Raw genomic sequence first — 20,696 nt, forward strand, 5'->3', positions numbered from 1 at the left:
TCCTATTGCATTTATGTTTCTCAACATAATTGAGTAATTGTAGTAAAATATAGACTTATGCTAAGTGTGAGCTGAGAACTTGAATCCCTGAGCTCATTCTTTTTTTTTTTTTTTACCAGTTTGGATAGGGGGCATTAGGAGCTGCCAACCAAAGTTGTTAGATGAATTAGTTTTCAAAAACTGCTCCAAGTAGCATATACATAGTCACCTAGCTCCTTGTTCCTTTTAAGTGGTTGGTTCGGATTATCTAGTACAAATAATTTCTGTATCTCTACAAATAGTTCATTGCATGGACTATCAGTGCTCTTTGTTTACTAGAAATAGAGTCATTAGAATCTTTAAATCTAATGAGATTAGAGAGCCAAACACAGACACCTCAGAACCAATTCTGAGAATTTAGCCTTAAAATTGTTTCTCTCGATCTGCCCTCAATACTAAACCTCTATTAGAGTTATCTGCTAAAAGAGAAGCGGTTTTATATACATACTCAAATACACACATACACATACAGGAATTGGTTCCATGACTTCCCTCAAATACCAAAATCTGAAGTTGCTCAAGTCTCTTATATAAAGTGGGATAATATTTGCATGTAAACTATAGATATACTTCCACATAAATTAAATAATCTTTAGATTACTTCCAAAACCTAATATAATGCAAATGTTATATATTATATTGTCTAGGAAATGATGAAAAGGAAGTCTGTACATTTTCAGTACAGATGCAGCCACTGTAAGTCTAACTACAAGGTATACAACAACAAAATTACATATTTAAAAATGTTTTTGATCCTAGGTGATTGCACTCATGGATACAGAACCCACATATATGAATGGCTGACTATATATTTATAAGTGTAAATAAAGGGACTTCAGTCTGCAAGCTGAAGACTGGAGAGTTGTGGTATAAGCACAAGTACAAAGGTCTGAGAATCTGCCAAGTCAGTAATGAAGATTCCAGGTTGTGAGGTCTTAGAATCGGGAATACCAAAGGGAGGAGGAGATGTCTCTTTCAAGCAATCAGATAAGAAGAGCTGAATTCTTTCCTCTGCTTTTTTTTTTTTTTTTTTTTTTTTTTTTTTTTTTTTTTTTTTTTTTTTTTTTTTTTTCTATTCAGGCCTTCAAAGGATTGAAAGATGACTACTCACTTCTTGGGGAAAACTGCTTTACTGACTCCACCAATTCAGATGCTAATTTCATCCAGAAATACCCTCACAGACCCACCCAGAAATAAGTTTACCAAAATATCCAGGCACCTAAGATCCATTCAAGTTGACACATAAAATTAACCATTATAGATACCAATCGAATCATTGAGGCACAACACCCACACACTCATTGGAACACAATTACATCCCATAGGCCCCACCTTGGGATTTAGGTCTTTAAAATCATGATTGGGTTTGGTTAACCCCAAACATTCAGTTACTAGTATGTGTCATCAGATGGGCCTTAAGAAGTATATTTATGTTGAATTCTGAGCAGAATAACTGGAAGAAAGTATATGCCTTAGGGTAGTGGTAATGATGATGAATATGTATAGATATATTCAGCAAATGTAGGAGTTAGATTTTTATAATCCTTGGCAATTAATTGCATTTGGGAGAAGATAGAATTAAATAAGACTCAAGTGTGTGGTGCTGAAGGCATATTGCAAGGCATCATGAATAAAATATTACACGTTATTAAATTCCTTCACTTTTGCCCATGCTTCTTTCCTAAAAGTTGTGAGAGCCTGTGAGTGGGTTATCTTTATGGTGAATGCTCTATCAGGGGTCTTCAAACTACGGCCCGCGGGCCACATGTGGCCCGCAGAGGAGTCTGATCCGGCCAGCCAGGTTTCTTCGGCATGAGGGACCGTGATCTGGCCCCCACTTTAAAAAGTTTGAGGATGCCTGAGTACCACTTGTTTATTTTCTGAACTTTAATTCTGTTTTGCCTCTATATATGTTAACATGCTAAACAATATTTAAGATAACAAACAACCAAAAAAAAGTCTAATTTTTTTTCCCAGAAGAAACAATTTAGCAAGAAAGAGCAGGTCAAAGGGAAACAGAGTGAAACGAAAAAGTATAATGGAAGTACTCATAGCTTTTTGAATTTAATTATTTTTCAGTATCTTCCCCACAGAGAAAAAAATGTAGACTTTGTTATCAGGGATCAATCATATTTTCAAAACAAGTCTTTTCAAGACAAACCAGGACACTAAAATTATTGTGAACCTACTTTTTGTAGAACCGTATCATTTCAATCGTATGTGGGATATCAAACTAAAATTCATAGACATAGACAACAGTATGGTAGTTACCAGAGGGAAGAGGGCATTAAAGGGTAAAGGGGATCAAATATATGGTGACAGAAGTTGATTTGACTTTCTGTGGTTGACACACGATGCAATATATGATCATGTATCATAGAAATGTACACTTGAAACCTATATAATCTTATCAGTATAACCACAATAAAGTTAATGAGATATATATATTAAAAAAGTTTAAAAACATACACACACATACAATGTTGATAGAATTTACATTTATGTAAATCATCCAAATCCAGGGGAAGAAGCATATTAAAATTCATATAACTTTGCCTCTTTTTATTAAACACTCACCAGAGGGTAAGTCTCTCAGAAGTAATATGAAAAATACAATTTTAGGTTTTAATTCCCTCAGGTATCAAAATTTACCTACTAACTAAAAGAATTTCTGTTTCTACATCTAAAAGTGTATAATATAGGCAATAAAATAATTAAGACAAAAAGCAATGACAAAGCCTCAGGAAAACTTTTCTAAGTATATAGCTGCAGGCTAATGCTAGTTAAACTAATTATAGTAATCCTTAAGAAGTCAAATTCTATGAAATAGTACTTTCCTTTGAATATTATGTCCTTTTTGGCACAATTTGATATATTTAGGTTATATTAAGTTGCTTACTATAAAATTTTATCAGTCATTATGATAGTTATTAATTTAAATCAATATTATAAGAAAAATTATTAAAATAACAGCAGAATTTTATCTTAAATTATTTAATGTATCAAAAAACGCTGTCCCTTTTAAAGTAATGTTTTTTAATAACAGCTTATGTACTTTTTATATTTTATAATTTATATTTTTATTAGACTCCACAGTCTGCAAATGAGTAATGTAGTATTTGAAAAGTATTGTACAATTTAAATCTTATAAATTTAATTTCATTAAAAATTAGATGGTGTATGCTTATATTGGCTAACCAAAAATGCTATGTTTCATGTTTGGTCTAAAATATTTTATAAAAATATAGTTATGGCACTAAAATAATACATCACTATTTTTTTACATGTTTTTATAGCAAAAAGCTTGTGTTTTTAATAAAAAATATCTACAGACCAATTCAGAATTTAAAAAAATAATTGTACAAAATAAATCTAAGACAACACTTCTTCTTTATTTATTGATTTGAGAGGGGGGAGAGAGAGAAACAGGAGCATTGATTTGTTGTTTCACTTAGTTGTGCATTCATTGGTTGATTCTTGAATGTGTCCTGATTGAGAATCCAAAGCTTAATCTTGGGTTATCATGACAACTCACCAACCAACTGAGCTACCAGTCCAGGGTTAAAAAACATTTGTGACTCCACTTTTATTTTTTCTTCTTTACGTACAGAACTTTTTTTCACACTACAGCTCATGCAGCTATAAAGTCACATGATGTTGGCCAGATACCATTTTATTTCCTAAATTTTGTTTACATTAAAATATTATAGTTTACCACTATTAATTCCGTAAAGTATTTATTTAGTACAGCATTTTGTGCCTTAGACACTTAAGCAATTAAACCACATAGAAATAGGACCAGATTCCCATTCTACATGGTCAGAATATGGTGTTTGACTATACACTGAGTGGCCAAGATTATTTATTATGATATATGAACAAGTAATAATCTGGCAACTCAGAGTGTGTGTGTGTGTGTGTGTGTGTGTGTGTGTGTGTGTGTGTGTACATGAATTTGTGCATGGGTGGGGTCTGGCCAGCCTACCTACTAGTTGAACTCCTGGTCGAGGGGGAAATTTACATATTATCTTTTTATTATATAGGATATACACTGAGTGGCCATATTATTATGCATTCAGAGGTCATAATAATCTGGCCACTCAGTATATGTTCATTCAAAAGGCAGTTACTTTGGAGGAGAGTTACTGAATGTGATGATCTGGAAGCACATTGTGAAGTTGCCTCCCTGTCATGTACCATTTTTCTCCAACGTGGTCTCATAATTCTTGAATGGCAGGTCTAGTTTATAGAAAATGAAGACAGACACACAACTCTGTGGTACTATCTTACTCAAACTATGCATGCATTGTGAAATTGTACACAACCAGTCCTAAAAACTTGTCAAGATCATACGGGCTATTCAGTTTGGGTGATCCATCAATCCTGAACCCCACTATTATTTCTTTCACAGTAATGTTAAGATCAAAAACAACCTGGACAACATCAATGGCTATAGGTACCTATGGAAAGAATTTTAAGCCTATAATTCATAGAACTGTTGTGTTTTCATCCTTTGAAACACATGCTCTTCTCAGTTCTCCTTGAGGCTTTAATACAATTAGAGTATTCTATTTATTTTCACAAAAATACAAGAATTTCCTGTGGAAGAGCCAAAATCAGAAACATTCACACCACTTCATACTTGAAGTAAGAAAACAAACAGACATGTCAACATAAATTGAACCTTTTTGTTCAAAAAGTGCTTTATTACGGCCAACTGTGAGATCCTTCTGTTCTTCTAAATCATACCACTTTAGAAAATTCTAAAGGTCTTCAAAGTACTCTTTGTAGGAATTTGGATCCTACACAATGAATATCCCAATGCACTTACTGGTTTGGGGGAAAAAAACACACAAGTCCTGAACTAGGAATCTGGTCACAAAAACTCGGGTCCCATTGGTCCAGAGTCTGAAGCATAGCCCACATTGTGAATGAAAAGTCTGCAGCCAGGAATCTGGGAAAGACTGAGTAGAAGAGCAAAATCAAACTCCAGCTTTTGGTGGCGCACCCCAGGAACTTCCTGGTGGTCCACAGGTAGATGAACAGCTCCCATTAGGCCAGGCTCCGGTGGAAGGGCTCCTTGTGGTGTGTGTGGGAGTAACCACCTGGAGGAGGCAGCTAGGACAGAGGTACTTCCTGGGTTGGCTCAAGCAATGCAGCCCTGGGAGAATGCAGAGGCTGGATGGTCAATCGCCAAGGACACTCCCTGCAGAGATGCGCTGCAGCAACTCCACATGTATCTTTTAAGGCTGATTTATATGCCAGGTGCTCCAATCAAATGGCACTATACAGTAGGTAGTGATTCACCATCTCAGAGTTGATGGAAATAAGTTCCAGATTAATTATTTTTCTTTGAGTAAAAAAGTAGTTAATGGCTGAATTGGGATTTAAACCATTTTCTGTCTGACTCCAAAGCAGGTACTTGATATCAATACTAATACTTGATATCAATACCATGTTATTAGTTATGATTCTTTTTTTTAATTCACTCAACAAATTATCTTTTGAGGGCCATTAAGGCCAACCAGTGTTTTAAGCACTAGGAAGACATCTGTAGAAAAACAAACTCTTGCCCTCTTATGAATGACAATCTGTTTATTATGAATTATGACACTATGAAATCATGTGATTAGTAAGTACTAAAGAGCATTCTTTGATAAAACTTTAACAACTTCCTGAGCCTTTAAAACAATCCACGTATTAATATCTAGAACCTGTATCTTAGATAATGCTATTATCACATTCACAATTTAATTTTTCAGTAATTTCCAAAATTCAGCCTCAAAATTATGTATACTTTTAGATGGCAGTAATTTTAAATCCTAACCAACATATTCTAAAATGTTATTTTTTTTTGTATATTTTATAAACAATATTGCTTCTGCTATTATCTATTCATACTATCAACAACCTTGAAATCTATAACTTCTTTACATAAAGATAAAGTAGAGATGCCCTAAAGAAATATTTTATCTAAAGGAACTTAAAATAGTTGTAGAGACTGTTTTTAAAGACAAAAACATACATTGTAGGGGGAGGGGAGAAAAAGCCAAACCAAGAATCTAGTTTAATGCCTAGTTTTCTCTTCATATTCTTAACACTAAGTAAAAATAAATACTGTTTCCCCATCATACTGGCGAGGGTAATCAAATACACTTCAAAGAATTCTGGCATCTCTTTTGCTTTGTTCTCAGTGACACTGACAACAGCTGCTATGTAAACCAGATAAATAACCTTGGACTTCAGACAGGAGGCTGAGAGAACACCTCCCTTGGGTTGCCGCATTTGTTGGCTTCCTCACTGATTATCTGCTACACTGGAGAGACCTCTTTAATCATTGATGTTCCTGTGAGGGGTTTGTTCTCCAGCAGCATCACAAATGCAAATAGAACTGAAACTCAAAGACTTGCACATCCACTTACATGGATCTCAAAGCCCAGTAGAATATTAGATTGCTAATGAAATCTGTATTTTTTGGATCCATGAGTAGCGTATTCTTTAAAGTTTGTGAAGATATGCCCGGAGACAATAATACCTAACTTTTGGGAATAGAGGCAATAGGCTAAAATTACTACATAAATAGAATTTTCGCAGCCACGTAGATGCTAAAACTTTTAAAAGCTCATTTTAATTTTACAAGATGGGAACATTTCTGTAAAATACGTAATGTTTTCTGAAAGCCTAAAAAGAATATTAGCATACTACAAACTGTTTAATATGGGTGTATGAATATTAATCACTCTGTAAAATGTAACTAGTTTATTAAACATATTGGTCTCCGTATGCAAGGCATGAAGCAATTTTATTCCTTTCCCCAGTCTGTTTAAACTTACTCATTAGCCTGGTTTTGTGTGCTGCTGGGATAAATCCATGGGTAGGTCTTTGGGTATTTCCAAGCCTCGAAATCATTTTATTTAATGAGATGAAATGATGAGTTAGTATAATAATCAAAACTGTGCACCTCAAAGACTTTAAAGCTTCTCTCCTTCCACTGAATGCTGCTTCAGGTCTGGAACGTCACCACTTGATGGGAAGAAAATGTCAGCTTACTTCTTCCTATATAGATTCCTCCCTGGCTGCTTAGCACCATCTTCTGATCCATGATCCCCCAAAAAGGGTTCAATCAGAAGAGAGGAGATTCGGGGTGAGGAGTACTCCAAATTCTATTTTGATCTGCTGTTGGCCCTTCTGCAAGATGACAGACATTTGGTGCTGACTTTTTTTCTTGAAATGATGTATCCATATTTTTCAGAGAATCCCTCATCCTACCCTGCCAAGTTCCACTGCCACTACCTTAGTTTCGGGGTCGTCTGCAGCTCACCTTTATTCCACACCCCACTCTCATGCAGCTTAGGACCTGATAGGACACTTGTTTTGTTTATTCCATCATAGTCCACTTGAATGAGATCCTTTCAGAACCCGACAAATCCTCATGCAGCCCACATCTGTCCCAAGGAAAGCATGTACCCTCTGCTGTGCCTCTTGTGCTCTGCCACTTCAAGCAAATAATGAGATTCTTGTCCCATTACACTCTTCAGATTGGCTGGAGGCTCGCTCCTGTGACCTGTAAAACCTGACGTTAGGGAGCTTTGCTTGTGGTTCTCATGAAACCCTTCGCATTTGCTTTAAGTTGAGGATGACAAATACCATGGGAATCCAATGGTTTTGGCCAATGTGATTCTGCTTGTCTCTGCAATGTTTTTACTCATCCCTTACATATCCTCAGATACAGTAGATGATAGGCTCAGGGTTCAGAACCATTTGTCAGTGCCTCGTTTGCAAGATCCCTACACAGCCTCCAGCTGAGCACATTCTGTTGGAATTTGAGTTCTTGCCTAAACCTCTTCCAGTAGGGGCTATTTTGGTTTGATTTGTTGCTAACTTTCTCATGAGAGGTTCACAAATAGCAGCAGCACCAAGTTCTCTGTGTTCTGATCCAAGCAAGGCCACATTTTTTAAATATATATATATATATATATATATATATATATATATATATATATATATATATTATTGATTTTTTAGAGAGAGGAAGAGAGAGTGGGATAAAGAGTTAGAAACATTGATGAGAGAGAAACATCCATCAGCTGCCTCTTGCACATCCCCTACTGAAGATGTGCCCACAATCAGGGTACATGCCCTTGACCGGAATCAAACCCAGGACCTTTCAGTACGCAGGCCAAACCGGTTTGGGCAAAGCAAGGCCATGTTTATGCCATTTTCAGGGGAGGATACAAGTATAGAATGTTTGTCTTCTTTCCCCCCCAAAAAAAAGTTTATATGATTAACCCCCAAGATGACAACATTTGGAAGTGGGGCCTTTGGAGGAAGTAGTTAAGGTTAGATTGGTTAGGGTAGGACCCTCAACCCTCTTAATATCCTTATAAAAGAGGAAGACACATATCTTTTTTAATTTTTAATTTTTTAATTTTATTTTATTGATTATGTTATCATATAATTGTCCTCATCCTCCCATTCCCATCCCAAACCCCTCCCCACATATTCCCCCACCCCCCTGTTGTCCATGGCCACCTGCTAGACCCATATGCATGCACACAAGTCCTTTGGTTGATCTCTCCCCCTTACCCCACCCTCCCCTACTTTCCCTCTGAGGTATGACAGTCTGATCGCTGCTTCTCTTTCTCTGAGTCTGTTTTTGTTCATCAGTTTATGTTGTTCATTATTTCCTCTAGATGTGGGAGATCATGTGATCCAAGAAATACCCTTGTAAGAACCTAAACTGCGACAAGCCATAATGGTTATGCTGAGAGGCAAATGAATCAGTCTGTAGTGAGTTCCTTTCTGGACCAACAGTTCTTTTGAGTCCCAATTTCAATGTCAAACAGTTCCTTATGTGTACATGTCAGCCATGATATTTCAGATCTGGTTGGTGGACAAACGGTGGTGATGCAGGTCCGACTGTCTCTGGTTTGGTCCTGGGCATCCTTCAGCAACATGCAGCTGCTGTCTGCTGGTATGGCGAGACGCCCTCAGCACCGAAAGACACATATCTTCCTCTCTTCCCTCCTGTGTACATACCAAAGGAGAGTCCTGGGAGGAAATAGCCAGAAAGAGGCCGTCTGCTAGACAGAAGCAAGCCTCACCAGTCCCAGAGCATCTTGATCTTAGATTTTCCAGCCTCCAGAACCCTGTGCAATACATTCCTATTGTTTCAGCCACCCAGTCTATGGTCTTTTATAAGCAGCCCAAAGTGGACTAAGAAAGATACAGGTTTAAAACTCAGAAACTTGTCATCATGTCACAGCTAAGCATTCAAGTCAGGACTTAAACCTAGAGCTGTATGAATGTGACCCCTTCTCTTCTGACACAGCCCACTTATCTCCTGCAGTTTGGGACTCCTCAGGCATGTTTTGGGGCAATGTTTCATCATTATCTGCTTTTCCCATAATTGTATTTATCCCGTCACTAAATATTCCCAGTGTCTCTAAATTGGGCTGAGATTTATTCCCGTTGGTTTAAATCTGCCACTAGCAGAGTCCTGTTCATCTGTTTGGTTTTCATTTAAGTGCTTGTTGTTTCAGTAACCAATGTGCATAACAACCTGTATATATTTCTTTTATTATTCTTAAAGATATATTTGTATTTATTTCAGAGAGGAAAGGAGAGGCATAGGAAGTAGAAGCATTAATGATGAGAGAATCATCCATGGGCTGTCTCCTGCACGCGCGGGCGCGCGTGTGCACACACACACGCAGACACACCACTGGGATCAGGTCAGCAACCTGGGCATGTGCCCCGACCTCTTGGTTCAAAAGTGGATGCTCAACCACTGAACCACACTGGCCAGATTGTACATTTCATTTTTACCTGTAGCATGTTAAAATAATGCCAATTGCTACAGTTTCTAAATTGCTAACATCTAGAGCCCTGACATTGTTGTATATATATTCCTTTGAAAGTGAAACACATCTCTGGATCTCTTCTGAAGCCACATGCTTAGACTTGAAAACATGATCTACTTATTACTCATTCAGAAATCTTCAAGAAATCATGATGTTTTAGGGCAATTTGGGTTAAATAATGTTTGATAAGTTATGTGGAAGATTTACATTTTTGATAAAGCATACAGGTCAGACAAAAGCCAGAAATACAATTCTATAAATCCTTATAGACCTTTTCACTATTTTTTTTTTTCCATTTGGGAAGTCCTCTAAGGAATAAAAGGACTGAAGCAGCACAAGCCCATTGTTAGTATTGTTGTTTAACAACGCACATAGAAAAATCCATTCAAACTCCACAGGTCCAATTAAATGACTGACATGCTTTCGTATTTATTACAAACAATTTAAATCACTGTTAAATGATTTCAATATTTTGCATATTGTATGAAAAAGTAAAGTATATCCATATTTCTGTCCTTTAAATATGAATTCTACTTGGCATTTATCGAAGTATTTGAGAAAGCACAACAGAAATGTTAAAAAGGCTGATATGAGATGATCACAGAATTTATTCTAATTAAAATATTCCTCTGAAGATCTTAGAGAAGTGTTACACTTTAGAATATGTAAAATATTTTAATTTTCTTTGATCATACTTATGTTTAACTGACTGAAAAAAATATATAGTTACTAGTCACCAAGGTTACTAATCAGATCAACTTCATTTTGAAAACAAACTGATCTAAATTCTTACTCTATAAAAAGAGTTGAACTAAATCACTCAACTTTATTTTCAGCTTAAAATTCTCCTTCTAGATGATTTTTTAATTCTTTGTAAAAATAAAGCCCTATAGTAATTTGATAAACATTTTTTTATGGAATGAAGAACAGTACAAAAATAGTTATATTTGGCACAGTAAGGCAAACAAGGTCTCAATTTCATAAAGCATATTTGAGAGATACTAGAATTCAGGTGCACAAATCACAGTTGTTTTCAGCATTGTGAAGAATTGTCTGTTTTGTGTTCTACAGTCTAGACTTTACACATTTCAGCTGCTAAAATGTAGGCACTTTATATTAGGGGGTAATGTTGACTGGACAAAATGCTGTTTGAGGATGAAGCTGTCGCTAGCAATAATAAAAGCAGAGCAGCAGAAAACTGCCCCACTGTATATCTGATATTCTCCTGGGTGTTAAACCCTTAAAGCAGTGTTTATCACCCTATCAGAAGTGAGGGGTAGAGGAACCTGTTGTTGCTGTTCCATAGTATTTTTATCCATTAGCAAGTGTCACTGTTCAAGCCTCATTATTGCTCCTAATGATGCAATACAGCAGAGCTAAATTTGAGTCAGTATAAATATTTGAATGAGCTCCTGCAGTACATTGAACTCAGTGAGAAACATTTTGAGGGAAATAAAAGAAACCAGAGAACAATCTTTCAACTATTTTAATTTCCATGGTGATAAACGGTTGCATTCCTAGTGCAATATTTCCCTCAAACTGATACTCATATAAATAACACAAAAGCTATTTGTAGGGCCGCCTACTTTTCCTGATGCTTCTACAAATAGCAATTTCATGATAATGGTTTGTGGGCAAGGCAACCCTCAGCAAAGCTACTTCCTTTAAATCTACATACCACTGGTCAGGTAAGCTTGTCAAGGAAAACAATAGCCTCTGCTGCTAACTATATAAATTTACAGTGTTTAACTTCTGTGATTAAAATTCTTAATTGTAAATAAGACAATGATGTCTCAAACAGTTAAATTAAAAAAATACCTTCTATTATAAACTTTTAAAGGTACAATGAACCTAAGTAAAATGGTTCTGTAAAGATAAATATGTAATATAAGGTTAAGGTATTTACATTTTAAGTAGTAATAAGATTAAAGGAGAAAAAAATGCACCCATTGAACAATTACATAAAATGGTGATAAAGTACAAAGCTGAAGCAATTTAGTAAGAGAAAACTAGAGCAATCGGATGATTAGTGTCCAGGAGGGGGAGGGGTGTTGCTATTTTGTTCAGTGAAGTCAGTTAGACATTTTTAAGGAGGATGTGGTACAGACCTCACTTCACCTAGGAAAATCTAGGAGGACTTTGCAGTAGAGCATGCTAGGTGGAGGGCAGGGCAGACAGAGAAAGGCTAATGTGGCAGAAGACTTGATAGTGTGTGACTGGCTCACCAAGGTCAAGGAACTTTCTGAAAACACAGCCAGAATTCAGAAATTCTCTAATGATACACATTTCTCGCAACCTGTCTGGATGATAGATTAGATATACTCTGTGGGGCAGAATCTCATGTCTTCCATCAAATGTGCCATCAAAAGTTCCTTTTGAAAAGTCATTCATATGGGAGCTACATCTAATATTTTCATGTCTTGGTTTACTCATTTGTGAAAGAAAATATTACCCACCCTGTCCGAGGTTTAACTTCATTATTCATTTATTTTCTTATTTTGAACCACATATTTATTAAATTGGATTAATTGCAATGTTTATTCTATGATACACTCTCACCATTTTTCTACAAGATATCTTCTTTTATGTATTCATTCATCAATAATCTGTAATAATAAAAGTGAAATACGCTAATTAGACTGGACAGCCGAACGACCTTCCAGATGTCCTTCTGGGACTGTGAGGGCCTCTAGACATAAGGATCCATGAGACAACTGAAAACAAAATCTGAACAGTTGACAACATCTTAAATCTATGAATATGTGCCCTCCGACCAAACCATTACAAAGTAACCATTACCCTTAATTTTGTGTTCAACCATGCTCTGCTTTTTTTAAATGGTTCTTTTTTTTAACTCTTTTTTTTAAATATATATTTTATTGATTTTTTACAGAGAGGAAGGGAGAGAGATAGAGAGCTAGAAACATCAATGAGAGAGAGTCATCGATCAGCTGCCTCCTGCACAGCCCCTACTGGGGATGTGCCCGCAACCAAGGTACATGCCCTTGACCCGGGTCCTTTCAGTCTCCAAGCCGACACTCTATCCATTGAGCCAAACCAGTTTCGGCTCTCTGCTTTTTTAATACAACTTTATTTACTTATTTTAATTTTATTGTTTAACTTTGAGAAAAAAAAAACTTTTAGCTTTATTAAAAGGATATCATATTCTATGTAATATTAGGAAGGATTTTCACTCAAATGAATATTGTGATTTCATCAATATTGTAGCATGTAGCTCTATTTTTTCTCCTATTAAATACTTCATTGTAAATAGGCCACAATTTATTAATCTGTTCTCCTGTCAATGTGCACTCATGTTCACGCAAGAATTTTGCTATTATAAACATTTTCTATTATGTCCTCTTTAACCTGTGCAAGAGTCATCCTTGAGCATATAGCTGGGACTTGGAATTGCTGGTTTTGAGGGATGTAAATGTTCAACTTTGAAGCCAAATGTTTTTTTTAAGAGACTCAACCAATTTACACTGCCCTGAGCAATGTATAAGGAACCATTTTCTCTCCAATACTTAGTAGACAGCCTCTCCATTTGAAGTGGCACTTAGGGACTGATGATTGAGCAATTTTGTCCCTGGGAAATATTTAATGCAACAGTAAATGTTAATGTGACTTGATTAGTATGCAGAGGTTGGTGCAGCTTGTTATAGATCAGTTACTGCTGCGAAATAACTTCCACAGTCACTGGCAAATAATATTAGTTTGAATCACATGAAATTGCTGTATTAGATTAAAACATGCAATATTAGTAATTTCATATCATTCAAACCAAGAGTTCCTTAAGATATTTTGTTGTTCCACTTTCCAATAATCCCCATTGACTGTATCAGTAATGACCACTTTTGCCATCTCTTTCACCATTAATCTGTCACTGTTCCTCTTAATGCTTAAATGAATCACCAGTACAGAGTTAATTTATTTTTCAGATTAACTTTTAGTAAAAGGTGACTCATTCTACTTTAATTAGCAATGTAATCTCATTGTCTCTTCTTTCTAGTCTTGATTTCCCAGGTTGTGATTTGCAAGTTTAAAAAAAGTATTTTAAAAGTTCATTATAAAAAAAAAAAAAATTGCCGGCTGGTGTGGCTCAGTTGATTAGAGCATTGACCCATACACCTAACAGTCACAGGTTTGATTACTGGTCAGGTTACATACCCAGGTTGTGGGTTCAATTGCCAGTTGGAGGCAACCAGTAGATGTTCACTTACAAAATGATGTTTCTTTCTTTCTCACTCCTCCTTCCTTTCTCTCTAAAGTTAATAAAAGCATATTCTTAGGTGAGGATTACAAAAAAAATTCTAATCAGCAATAGTATTTAAAAGAGAGTGCAGGCATATAATTATGTAGGCATAACTATTTCAGTCATTGACACAGAATTAATGAAAATTTAGGGGTTGACTAAATTTCAGATTGATGTTATAGTCAAGTGTGACTAAATCCTGACTCTCATAAATTTGCATTTATGGTGGATATTTACTTTGGATATAGAAAAATATATAAAACTATAAAGATTATTAATTTTGAAATGTAATAAAATTTATTCTGAGCATATGAGAAAAATTTGGATAAAAAGAAATGACCCAGCATATTTTAAAGAAGCTAAAACTATATTGCCTCTACATGGAATTTGACTTCTGCAGGGTGTCCCCCGCAAAAAAATTGTATATGCACACTTTGAATAATTATAAAGGCAATGTTTAGTAAAGCACATTTCATTTTTAAAATTGAGCTACAGGCTGTTAAAGTATATATACATATATATATATATATATATATATATATATATATATATATAAATGATATATGAATATGTGATACTGTGATGTCATACCTGTTGCCATGAACAAAATTAAGAGGCGTTTTTGTTTGTTTGCTTGTTTGTTGTTTTAAAAAGAGAGGTTTATTTCTAGTAGAACCTTAACAGCTGAACATTTGAATATTTGGTTATACCACCATGCTCTCCTTCACAACAGTGTGGTGAACTAACAGTGTGCCATTGCATAGATGTAGGCAGAGCTTTCTGCTTTTTAACTATTGACTTGTGAATACATCCATCTAATTTCAGCAAAACGTTGTCCCTTGTAGATATAAATCAATTTAACTTATGCATTCATATTAAAATTTTAAAGTGCTTTTCTCTGTGACCTATTGTTTTGTAATATATGTCAGAGCCCTCGGCTCTTGAAGGAATGATAGCATTAATAGAAAAATTATTGTCTCTAAATGCAACTAGTGTCCTTATCAAGTAGATAATAATGTTCCCTGACATACACACTATAAAGTAACATTTTTTTTCTTACCATGAAATGAGATCCTGACAAAATACAGCAAACTTGACAAAAGTATAATAAAAATGTAGAATTTCTTGAACATTTTGCTCAGTGAAAAAACAATGTTCAGAGTTCTTAATCCATTCATTCATTACACATGCATTTATGGAGCACCCATTATTTCTCAAGCATTGTCTGGTTTCAAACTTCAAAGCACTTAGAATTCAGTAAGTAGACATGTACAAAACTGTAATGAAATGTGATGGATGGTAGAAACTAAGTTTTCTATTAAGGGTAAGTGTTTAGTAACGCTTCCTCAGATAAAGGTTTCCAAAGAAACAAAACATTTCAACTGTTTCTTCAGAAATAAATATTATTCACAAGTCATAAAATTTTTTTCCAAGCAAAAGAAATATGTTTATCCACTCAGTCACTCTATAACTCACCCATTCAGTCATTAAATACATGTCAGATGCACAAGTAGAAAAAGATTCATCCACATGGAGCTTATATGGCAAGGGCACTATTTGAGTACACAGAAAATACCACTCTTAAAAATGTTTTGTAATGTAATTGCAAATGTACTGAGTTATAATACTGTTCACAAAAATAATTCCCTGTAACATCCTTTATCTTATTTATTAACTCATTTGTTATTTTTGCAACCATCTCTTATCTTTATACTATCTATAAGTTCTATGGAACAAGACCCTTTCTGTCTTAGTATCTGCCTTATATGTTAAATGACTGACTGATTTTTGGAGTGAATGTGTAAATGTGTTACTTTTGTTTTGAAAATAATTCTATGACTTTAGAAAGTGTATACTTAACATTACAGTTAATGATGCAAACATCTTCCTAAGAAAAATTAGTCTGGAAAAACTAATCAAGAATGTCTACTCTCACCACCCATATCTAATGAATGTTGTGCTAATGGCCCTAACTAGTAAAAAGGCAAGCAAAAGAAAAGCATGCATAAATATTTATGTCCTATACAATAAAGAGATAATATGCAAATTGACCATCACTCCAACACACAAGATGGTCATCCCCATGTGGTCAAAGATGGTTGTCCCTTGTGGACACAAGATGGCTATCACAAGATGGCCAGCAGGGGAAGGCAATAGTGGGTGATCATGCCAGCAGGGGAGGGCAGCTGGGAGGGACCAGGCCTGCAGGGGAGGTCAGATGAGGGGGACCCAGGACTGCAGTTGGGGGGGACCAGGTCTTCAGGGAAGGGCTGCTCGGGGGGAGGTGGGGAGAACCAGGCTGGCATGGGATGGCAGTGAGGGGCAATTGGGCCAGCAGGGGAGCAGTTAGGTATTGATCAGGCTGGCAGGGGAGTAGTTAGCGGGTGAACAAGCTTGCAGGCAGAAGCGGTTAGGGGCAATCAGGCAGGCAGGCAGGTAGACAGATGAGCAGTTGGGAGTCAGCAGTCCTGGATTGTGAAAGGGATGTCTGACCATTTAGGCCCGATCCCCCTCAAGCAGTTGAACATACCTCGAGGGGTCCCAGATTGAAAGCATGCAGGCTGGGCAGAGAGACACACCTCCTGTGCATGAATTTGGTACACAGGTCTTCTAGTCCTATATAATAAAAGAGTAACATGTAAATTAGCCATCACTCTGTGACAAAGATGGTGGTGCCCATTGCAGACACTCGAGGCATCACCCTGGCAACGGGAGCCCAGTATCTGCTCCTTGGCCGCAGAGGGAGGGGAGGGATCTCTGGCCAGAGGACTGGGAGCATCCGAGCCATGGCCATGCAGCGGGAGGGAAGGGGCCTCTGGGGCCCTGAGCTCAGCATCCCCACAGCAGGGGAGGAACCTGAAAAATGGATCTTTCCAATTCCTGATGCTGACAGAGCCATATGAGTGCCAGGGTGCTCCACCTGCAGCCTCGTTCACAGACTGGAAACCCCCTGCCAGCAGTCCAGACGGGACCAGCATGGCACCGCAGGGGAGGGTAGCAGGGGGATTGTCTGGCGAGCATGCTACAGACATCAAATCACTGCCACCTAGGCCACCCTACCAACACATAAGTATGGTCCAAGGGGGCGACTCCTGAGGCATGGCTCCCATGGCAGCTGATGTACAGCCAGGCAAGAAAGCTGGACCTGAAAGCCCAAGCCCGTGACTACCCGAGCTGCAGGGCATCTTGGGCCAGGACCCTGAGGAGGCCCCAGGACAAACATCTTCCCAGAGGCTGTGAGGAAGGAGGGGAGGAACCTCTGGCTAGAGGCTGAGGTGAGGGATGCTGGTGTCTTTGCTGTGGGACACCCCTCCCCCAACCCCCATGCACGAATTTCATGCATCAGGCATATAGTATATATATAAAAGCCTAAGCGATTAGATGACCAGCCAGGAGCACCACTCAGTTGACCCATAGACACCAGATATTGGGCTCATGACTGGTAAGCACAGCTGCAGCAGTGCAAGCCTCTCTCATGGACACTCTCCCTGTGCACCTGAGTATGGCAGTAGGCACAGTGGGGCCAGGATGAGTGGGAGCGGCTCTCAGCTCAGGCTCAGTCTCCTTCCTGCCACCTGGTGCTTTGTGTATTACTTTGTGCTATGTGGGATCAACACAGACAGCAGGCTAAAGTCTGACAAGCTGACAGGTAAGGCCGGGCTGCAGTGGCATGGAGGTCCACTGATTCCTGCAGGCCAGGCAGAAGGACCCCACTGGTGCATGAATCTGTGCACCAGGCCTCTAGCTAGAAATAAGGAAGAAAAAATCTATTTGGAGATGACTTAATTTTTAATGTAGACTATCTTATGGAATCTGAGAAAAAGAAAACTACATAAACTATTAAATGAAGTTAGTAAGTGTAGGATTCAAGGCCAACTCTACAATCAGGTATATTTCTATAACTAGAAGCAAAAAAAATAAAAAGGTAAACACCATTTGTTACAGCATAAAACAGATCAAAACACTATAAAAATAAAGTAAAATGTGATTTTTAGAGCTCTAGAAAACATGGGACAAGGTAACTAAAGAAGATAAAAAGAATGCAACATTATTATGAATTAGAAGAATCAACATAAATAGAAAAAAAACTATTTTTTTAAGTTAAGGCATTTTATACTTCTATATCTAAAATCTTAAATATAAAACTTCTTGATGAAATTTTATAGTATCTTGGGAATCTTTGAAAAGACTAAATTTTCTTTGATGGCACCTAAAAATATTTACCTTACACAAAAAATCACAATTATAAACTTACACTCAAAAGGCACTGTTTCAGAAATAAAAAAAGTCAAGTCACAGTTTGGGGAGAAATTTCAATGTTTATGGCTGACAAAGGACTTATGTCTAGATTATGTAAAGAACTGCCGTAATTTTATAGTAAGAAGATAAACACTCAATAGACAAAACAGGCAAATTATTCCAATAAAACCTTTATAAGAAAACATATGGTCAAAAAGTACATGAGAGAGTGCTCCCTATCATTGCTGAACAGCCAGGTGCAAATTGATATCATCATGATGATATATCACTTTACACTCACCAGAGTAACAAAAATTACTGACTATACCAAGTGTGGACAAGGATGTAAAGACATTTGAATTCTCACATATCAATATTACTAGAGGGAATATAAAATGTTAAAACCACTCGGGTAAAGTAGTTTCTTTTTACATTAACCATGCATACTTTACTCAAGAGAAATGAAAACCTACAAAAACACCTTGTAGGCATCCTTTTATTAAACTGAAAAACACTCAAAATGTCCAAACCCCAGAAGAATGGATAAGAGGGTGTATATTCATACAAAGTAATACTATCTAGCAATAAAAAGAATGAGCTAATGATATGCAACAGCAAGGATGAATCACAAAAGCTATTTTGAGCAAAAGAAGGAAGACACAAGAGTGTTTATATGATTCATTTTATGTAATATTCAAAATCAAGGAAAACTGATATCCTACCTAATAAAAGAGTAATATGCAAATTAACCATCACTTGGCTCAAGCCACGCCCAGCAGCCAATCACAGTGAGTATGTAAATTAACCCCAGCCAAGATGGCTGCAGCCACAGAGAGCAGCTAATAGAGGCTTGGGTTTGCCTGGCAATGGAAGGCAAGCTTTCCACACACCCTGGGCCTCCACTCAAGGCTACAAAGTTTCAATTGTAGAAGATAAATATATACCAGGTACCAGGGCCTCTGTTTGGGTTGCTGAGGGCATGGCTGGCCTGCAAACCACCACAGGTCCCTTTCCCAGGCCACCCCACACTCCAAGGGAACCCTTACCCTGATCTGGAACACCCTTCAGGTCAAACCAGCTGGCCCCCACCCTTGTACCAGGCCTCTAACCTATCTAATAAAAGAGTAATACGCAGATTGGCCATCACTCCAACACACAAGAAGGCTGCCACCATGTGGACACAAGATGGCCAGCAGGGGAGGGCAGTTAAGGGTGGTGAGGCTGGCAGAAGAGGGAAGTTGAGGGCAAACAGGCTGGCAGGGGAGCAGTTGGGCATCAATCAGGCTGGCATGGGAGTGGTTAGGGGGTGATCAGGCTGGCAGGTGGAAGCGGTTAGGGGCAATCAGGAAGGCAGGCAGGTGAGCAGTTGGGAGCCAGCAGTCCTGGATTGTGAGAGGGATGTCCGACTTTCCATTTAGAACCTATCCTGTCTAAATGGGCAGCTTAACAATCCTCCAGGGGTCCCAGTTTGGAGAGGGTGCAGGCTGGGCTGAGGGCCCCCCCCCCTCCCCCACCCCGTGCACAAATTTCGTGCACTGGCCTCTGGTACAAGTATAGAAATCAAAACTGAATGATCACGGGAGTGGATACTTATTGAAAGGTGGCGTGTGGAAATGTTATGGGATGATGTATGCCAGGTAATCCTCTCCCCTTTTGTGTGGGTAGGGTGGGGATTAAGATGGAGGTACTGCCGTGATTAAATCACAGGACAGTGTTGCTGATTAAGTATACTTAAGGTCCCGATTAGCTGACTTGGAGTTTATCAGAGTGAAATTATAGTGGTGGGTATAATCTAATTTGGGCATCCTTCAAAAGAACCGGACTTCTCAAGGAAAGGATTGGCAGTAGGAGGCAGATTCTCCCGCTGGCCTTGAAGTAAACTGCTGTATTTTGAGGGGGCAAGTACCTGAGGGCAGGTTCCAGGAGACGAAATTGACTTCTGGCCCACAACAGGCAAGCAAACAAGGGACTTGGGTCTTAAAAAGGATTGAATCCAGCCAGTCACCTGAGTGTGCCTGCAAGAGGGCCTCAAGTTCCAGATGAAAACACAGCCCAGTGGCCACCATGATTTCAGCCTTGTGAGATGCTGAACTATACAATGCTTGGGCTTTGACCTGCTGAAAACTATAAGATACTAAGTGAGTGTTGTTCCTAATCCTCTAAATGCATGGCCATTTGTTGCTTGTGAAGTGCAACCATTTTTCATAATTTAGGAAAACTTTTAATTAGACATTTAATTAATTAACTTTAAACAAATTAGATCAGTTCCTTTATAATTGCTAATTCACAACATCTAAAAG

The 20,696-nt window shown here is 37.7% G+C and overlaps 1 pseudogene; it reads right to left on the minus strand.

The window, feature by feature from the left end:
- Nucleotides 1–4,526: 4,526 nt before the first annotated feature.
- Nucleotides 4,527–5,496, minus strand: LOC118722315 (annotated as a pseudogene).
- Nucleotides 5,497–20,696: the final 15,200 nt, after the last annotated feature.

This window comes from Pipistrellus kuhlii, unplaced genomic scaffold (assembly GCF_014108245.1).
Source record: "Pipistrellus kuhlii isolate mPipKuh1 unplaced genomic scaffold, mPipKuh1.p scaffold_m20_p_2, whole genome shotgun sequence".
NCBI classification, from domain to species: domain Eukaryota; kingdom Metazoa; phylum Chordata; class Mammalia; order Chiroptera; family Vespertilionidae; genus Pipistrellus; species Pipistrellus kuhlii.